We start from the raw sequence: 7,303 nt of genomic DNA on the forward strand, positions 1-7,303 counted from the left end.
ACATGAACAAGGATGAAGTGTGGGTTTCAACACCCTCCACGTCAGTTCTGTCGAGAAATAAAAAATCAGATTCGGCGGAATAACTTTTAAATTAATGACTTTGACTTCGGATGCGCATAATTCATTTAAGTAAACTCGTCTCGACAAAAGTTGCGTCGTGGCGCATCCACCGTTTTTAATTTCAAAGAAAAATGCGTCAATCAATATGCAATTACCTACGTGTTTAAAATTGAAACGGCTGTCATTATTTTAGTGCTATGGGATTTGGTTCTATTGATTTTACTCTATTTTCACACTGCACCAATTACCTACTCGTAGTTTAATTTTTAATTATTTTGATGAAGTGTCCACGTCTCCTGCATATTTAATGAGGCAAAAACTGATTCGTTTTAAAATAATTTCGTCCGTTTTTGTAAAAAACGCACATTAATAAATAAACGTAGCCCAACAAAGAGCCTCAATTTGCGTAAGATTTTACTTCGAGACGGGTAAGGGTTTCTAATAAGACGCAAATTTGTTTCCAGATGGATGGGATTTAGACAATGGGGAATTTTCGAAGGCGAATTTTGAATGTTGTTAAAATTATGCCGCGGGCGATATATTAGCGAAGTTTTCGTAAAGGTTTCATTTTTAAAGTTCCGCAACTTTTTCAACAGACGCTTCAGCTTTATTGATCAAACAGCGTATTGTGGTATCACGTCTAACGTAATTAAAATTATTTCCATCAGTGGGCACGTCGTTTCATTATGCTTGTGTCAACACAATGTGGTACGAGGTATTATTGAATTTATGGAATGTCTGTCTGATCACCACAAACAAAACGCAGCATAGTTTACTGTAGTAACGGTATAGTTGTAAAAAAAAAAAAACAAAAAAAAAATGGATGAAATTATTTTGTCGCAGGAAACGGCTATGGTGCAAAATGGTGGATGCGCCGGGATTTCATGTAATATTTTTCTAGATGGTAACATGTGCAATTTAAATTTAATAATGAAAACTATTTTGTGAAATAATAATAAATCTGGTGAGAAAGTAACTAAAAAATAAGACAACCCTTGGCCAAAAGTGTACAACACTTTATTCATTTTTTTAAACAAAGTGTTTCCTATAAATTTCCCGATTATGCCCTTGTTTATCTAAATTTATATTTTCCTATACGTCCGCCGCACAAATACGCCCACGTATCCGTGAAAAAGGATGGGAGAGAAGAATTGCTTCCATTCAACCTCCAATTTATGAGGTGTCGGGAAGCAAGTCAGATATTCGCCTTAGCGTTTGTTTCGTATCTCGTCGAGAAAAAAAATCAGAAAAGCAAACAACTATTAATTCCCTTTACCCCCCAGAAAGAAATCATAAAGCATTTCGTGGGCAGAAATACCACTTGAAAGACAATACAGTCATATTAAATTTCGTTTACTTCGTTAGAGAATCGCAGAAAAGCGGAGGCGGCGTAAGTTCAAATGGTAGTGGCTCAACTTTGAGATTCACTTTTGGGAGAGGATTTTAAGGTATTTGTGTAATTTAGCGGAAAGTGTGTAAATGTCATAATCCCTTGGAAAATGTCTCAACTGTCGTAAACATTTTAGCGAATCCTTTTAGTGAGACGACGTAATGATGCAGCTCGCAAAAATTTATCGTTGCGTAATACCTTCTAGATTTCGTTAAATTATTGTAATTGGAAACAAATGGCTTGATTTCACGCCGTGTTTTTCGTATTGCTTTGAGTGAAGTAATAAAATAACGCGCGCACCTGTGTTCCCTCCCGAAAAACTATTATTTTCGTTTTACGTCCACGAAAATTGCTACTATAAACTGCTCAATTTACTTTTTTTATCAATTTGTTGCCTTTTTATATAGTCATTTCACAGAGGACCCCGTATTTGAAACAAAACAAAAATCGTGTTACTTTTATTTAGCCGAACGTACATGAAACAAATCAGAATTGTGAACGCCGGTACTTTAACCATCTCTGTCACACTTAAAATCAAGAAACAGTTCAAAGAAATCTCGCCAAAAAGCGTCTCTTTCTATTTGCAATTAAACTTAGGGATCCCAACAACAGCCCTTATCGTTTCCCCCGACAGACAAATAACATGGGTGTGGATCTGGGAAATCCTGAATTGGGAACGGGATTCAATGTAACGATCTTGAACGGATCAGCTGAGGCCGCCGCGGCATCGATTTCTTGCAGAATCCTCTTGTAATTTACCGTCTTTCTTTACTTTGGTCGTGGTGGCTTGAGATCCGTTGGAAAAAATTAACTGATTAAATCTCCGTCACGAAAGCAGCCGTAGCTTCATCGTAAAGCGCGACACAATCAGCGAAATTCGTATTTATAGTGCCCTGATTACGATCCAATAAGTGCCACTAAATCGACTAAATTTAGAACGTTTCGAATGCAAAAATATTCAGGGGGAATCTGGATAATTGACACGAAAAGGCAAACCGCTTTTATTGACAGCAATTACGATGATTTGCCGACTCTTTTGGACATTTCTCGAACCGAGCGGACGATTTATTAAAGGTTAACGGTTCGTGAGCGTGACAAAAGAATATGAAGTGTGAAAGTTTATTCAAATGTTCGGTTTTTGAAACGTTCATGAATGTCTGACGCTAGGTTGCTAAAAAAATAACATGAACGGTGTTTTTACGTCAAGTTTAAAATTCATTAAATCTGTGGTATGGATAATGGTACTATGTTTTCCCAGTGCGATTCGACTTTTTTAGCGGTAAAATAGTTGTTTATTTCATTCGTTGTTCAATTTCGCTATCTTTCGCTTTTCGATGTCTGCTACGTATTAACTGTTTTTTGACATCCTGTATACCACATATACAAGGTGGTGATCATCTTTTCTCATTACAATAATCAGGAAAATCATTAAAAAAAATTGAATTATTTCATCAGTTTACAAGAGATAAAAAAACAATAAATAGTCGATTTTTCAAATTTAAACACATTTTGTATTTAGATTTGTGTGTTTTAAAAATGTGTACAGTTTTGAAGGCGATTTTCATCAATTTTTAAGCTTATTACAGACAATGTCGCTTTTAGTACTGAATATATGCTCCAAAAAAAGAGGGTTAAAAAGTTTGGGACTTGATTTTAAAATAAGCTAGAAACGTCGTCTGAGGGTGTTTATTTTTAATTTTGTTATCGTCGCACCATAGAGTGCGAGATTTCGCAGGAAGCAACCCCGACAATGCCTCTTCAGCGTATTTTTCTACATAATCATTCATTTTACCGCGAATTCACTTTATCGTCACAAGTTTAAAAGTTTCCATACAATTTTGTCGGAATTGTTACTGATTGCTATGGTAACGGAGAAGGTAGTGGCAACATATTTTCGTTACAAAACAAATTCACTATTTTTTTTATTAATGAAAATCGTAATTAAAAAATGTTAATTTTTTTTTATAAAAACCAGCACAAAAATGGTAGATGCAGTCTTATTTTCGGCGCTTGATATATAAATAACTATTACGTACGATTTCCGCTTTTGCTTCTTTATTCTTTCTTGAAAATCATAGCTTTCGTCCTTTACCATGTATGTTTCCACAGCATCATATTTTTTAATCTGCGGTTTAATTTGTCATTCGTCGAAATAGATAATAGTTACAAGAAAAACAACATTAAACAACCACCCAATATTTTTGTTCGATAACCTCCACCAAACTGTAACTAAGTAGATGCTTTTATTATATTATCTAAAAAAGTGTCTTAATAAGTGCCCATATTACAAACTCTTTAATTTTATGCTTCAAACGTTCGCAACGTTTGCTTACTCTTTGCCTCGCGAGGAAATGCGTATAACGCACAGACCAACACGATAGATAAATACTTTGAATATTTAAACCTCCCCTAATATTTGTTTCAATTACAAGCAATTAAAATGGTCTTTTTTGCAAAAAATGGCGCTCAGTATTGTGAAACTTCGCCGGACTACAAAATCCCTATTAATCTGATGGCGCCTCTTCAAATTAAGCATTATTCTCGTATACCCCCAGCCATTGTTACCACCGCCACACCACGCCACGACTTAAAAATTCACGGCCCTTCTCTGAATCGTCCCCGAAAATCCGTCCCAAATAATTTAAATACTTACTCTCTGCGTTGTCTAATTTCCTACTAGCAACGATCACCCAAAAAAATTTCACATTTTCAGGTGTAGCCTCGTCTGACGAACCGAAAAATCGCGTTGTTGGCACATATTACTCACGAGTATGACTATAATGGAAACGTGTTTGTTGACTGAAGCTCTTTCCTGAGCTTTCGACTCGTTACTGAAGCTTTGTATCGGTAGTCGTCGCTATCGACCATGATGCTAGGACCTTGTGTTGTATGGATCGACCCGTCGCCACCGCCACGCCGCCGCCGATTCGTCCAAATTGGCGGGAGATTTCGGAAAGCCATACGGCCTAAACGACTTTTCGGATCTCGAGGCATCAGCAGCCGGCTGCCGGCTGGTCGCCATTCCTGGTGACGAGAATGCTTATGCAGGCCATTGTACAGCAGCGTATTGTTCTGTCCTGCAAAATCTAGGTATGTACAGTCGACTTCGAATGCAAGGTTGTTGACTGCAGTAGTGACGTCACTGGTGCGGTGGCGCCTCTAGCGTCGCTGTTATTTCTTGACCTAACAGCATATATTCATTCACTTTGCGCTTTGTTGGTGTTTCTTGCACATTCTTCATCACTTTACTCAAGAACTGCCAAATGCTCCGGGTTTGCATCCGAAGCGGTTCTTTTCTGTTTCGTTCGACTGTACACAAAGTTGTAATAATTAATAACAATTTGAGGTAAAATAATTGTCTGATGGAAGAGAAGGTAGCTGCTTTTGTTGGAAAGTGTAATTTAGGATCTAGATTAGCAGATTGGATTACAAATTAAAACTTACTTTGGGCCTGTTGTGAAAGTTTTAACGTGATAAAAAAATTAAATCTCGGGAAAGATTCCAAAGCTAAATTTTGGCTTTTCACATTAGGGAATTAAAAGATTCACTTTAAAAAAATAAATTCTATTTCTTAGCGAAATACAACGTTTTCTGGTTGCGCAAGTGCCAACATCCATTTTTCCTGGATTTCAGATCCCGAAATAATAAATCTATTTTCAACACGGTTTCGTTTCTCCTCAAGCAAAAAAAAAAAATAAAACTTATTTTCATTGCCGACGATTCTTTTCTTTCGCAGGCGGAAAAAGCGCCGGTCACATGTGCCACTTTAATTAATAATATCGAGAAAAAATTTCCGTTTCGGTGCTTTCTACGCCGATAAAAACGGGAACAATAGGCGCAGATAATGTGGAATTTGTGAATGAATGTTGCGTGGGTTTTTAGAGCCATTATGTGTATTAAAGACAGGATGGTGAGTATGCAATACAGAAAAAAAAATGCGTCGCTAAAATGAGTTCGGTTTCATTAGTGCCGAGATCCTGGTGATAAAACGACGATTTCACCACGACTGATAAAAAGATTAGAAATGCAGTTTAACGAACATGTAATCATTAGGCTTGAATATCAAGAATAATAATTGCTCTTAATGCACCTGCACTGTAGGAGAAAAAGCAAACGACGTGTGGTTTCGTTGAAAATAGTCGTGCAAATTTCAAAGTTTGTTGCTCTGAGGAGCATGAAAATTTGGCACTCCCTCCCAAATTCCTTCATCGGAAGCATCGCCTCAAGGAAATTGTATATAACGGTGTGGTTATACACGCTACATACAGGTGAATCGCCTGGCGCTTTTCGGCCCGTGCCATTTTGCGTCTGTTTCCAGATAAACAAAATTTTCACATCTTTAATTCGATAAATCGAGCAAAGTCACGGTGTGGTTGTTTACTTTGCACATTGTTGGTACAAAATTTAAATACTAGTGGATAAATGAAGTGAAACTGTAAAATTTACTTAATTAGTAATATCAATAAGCCGATCCTGAACGCCAAGTTTTTATCGGCAATGGAAAGTCATAATACATGTGTCAGAAGTAATAGAGTAGAACAAGTTGAAGTTGTAACTACGAGAAAGTTATTTAAATTTCTTAATTCGATCATAATTGTATCTGTATGACACTAGCGTATATCTTAATTGCACATAGCTCTCCAACGTAATGAATGCGACAAATCAATTACCGAGCATTTGCTCCGAACCTGCACCCACAAACAATTTCTCCATTTAAGGTCAACAAAAACCAAAAAAGATTTAGTTTTATTCCTATTTAGAAACAGGCGGCACAACGACTGTGTTTTTACTAGATATTCAACCCCGACAACTAGAAATCGCACGATGAACTTTAAATTTCACTCAGTTCTTGCTAGAAACTCCAAAACACACACCGTAATTTATTTTTTATTATTTTTTTAATATGTTATTACAACTTTTTTTTTTTGTGCAGTTAGCTTTAAAAAGGCCTACTTACTTTTCTACGATTAAGAGATCTACTATGATAAGAATAAATTAGCTATATTTTTTAAGAATTTTAAAATTGATGTTAAGACTTTTCAACTTTTGAATGGATATAGTGCAATAATGTGATTTAAGAATTATTTCTGAATGCAAAAATTTTCATTTAACCGTCAGAAATTAAGATTAAAGTGATTTTTACCACTTGCTCTTGGTGTTCATTACACCCACTCCTACGTCTTCTCACGCCTGTAACTTTAACTTGAAGCACGCTGTGAGTCCAAAAATCAGCACTTCCCTTGCAAAAACATTTTAATTCTGCAGCAAACGTTTATTTTCCCCCACATTTTCACATTAAAGCCAATTCAAGTTACTGGTCTTTTCATTAAAACGCTCCACCTCCACTCTGAACTACGTGCGATATTAATAATGTAGATCGTTTCTGCTGTCACCTCCAGAAGTGCAAAACAATATGTTGAGATTAAATCAAAAGATACAAGAGCAATTGAGGTGAAGTCCCAACTCACATAAATTTCAACTTGCTAAACTAGATCTGTCCTGTCAAACTTGTGGGAAACTGCAAGAACGGGCAAACAATTCACAAACTTGAAATAACGTCATTTTATTACGCCAAAAATCCATATAAAATTCCCAATCGAGTATATTACTAGTCGCAACTTTCTTCCAACGCAAAATAAAAATGTCCGTCGACATGACCGAGCAAAAATCGCCCTGCACCACAATGTCAGTGGCGGAGCGAGAACACATTTTTTAAGGAAAATCCAAAGCGATTTGTCAACTTTTAAATTATATCTATTACTATTAATAACGTCAAGACAAAAGATTTTTTTATGGCTTTGTTTCGATTGCGCAAAAGTTTACGCCAGCTTGTAATTTTTTTTTATTAAAAGT

General features: G+C 36.2%; 1 protein-coding gene across 4 annotated transcripts in view; it reads right to left on the minus strand.

The window, feature by feature from the left end:
* The window catches only part of LOC135144024 (solute carrier family 7 member 14), a 69,345-nt gene that overhangs the window by 17,023 nt on the left and 45,019 nt on the right, over positions 1 to 7,303 (minus strand). The window contains exon 1 of one of the 4 annotated variants that reach the window (XM_064075954.1): positions 4,104 to 4,326. The exons of the other annotated variants lie outside the window; for them this stretch is intronic. The gene's annotated coding sequence lies outside the window, so the exon portion shown is untranslated. Of the gene's footprint in view, positions 1 to 4,103; positions 4,327 to 7,303 lie in introns of those variants that run through there. 4 annotated transcript variants of the gene reach the window in all.

The sequence above is a fragment of the Zophobas morio genome, unplaced genomic scaffold (assembly GCF_036711695.1).
Source record: "Zophobas morio isolate AGI-343-1 ecotype UQ-CSIRO unplaced genomic scaffold, CSIRO_AGI_Zmor_V1 ptg000081l, whole genome shotgun sequence".
Taxonomy (NCBI): domain Eukaryota; kingdom Metazoa; phylum Arthropoda; class Insecta; order Coleoptera; family Tenebrionidae; genus Zophobas; species Zophobas morio.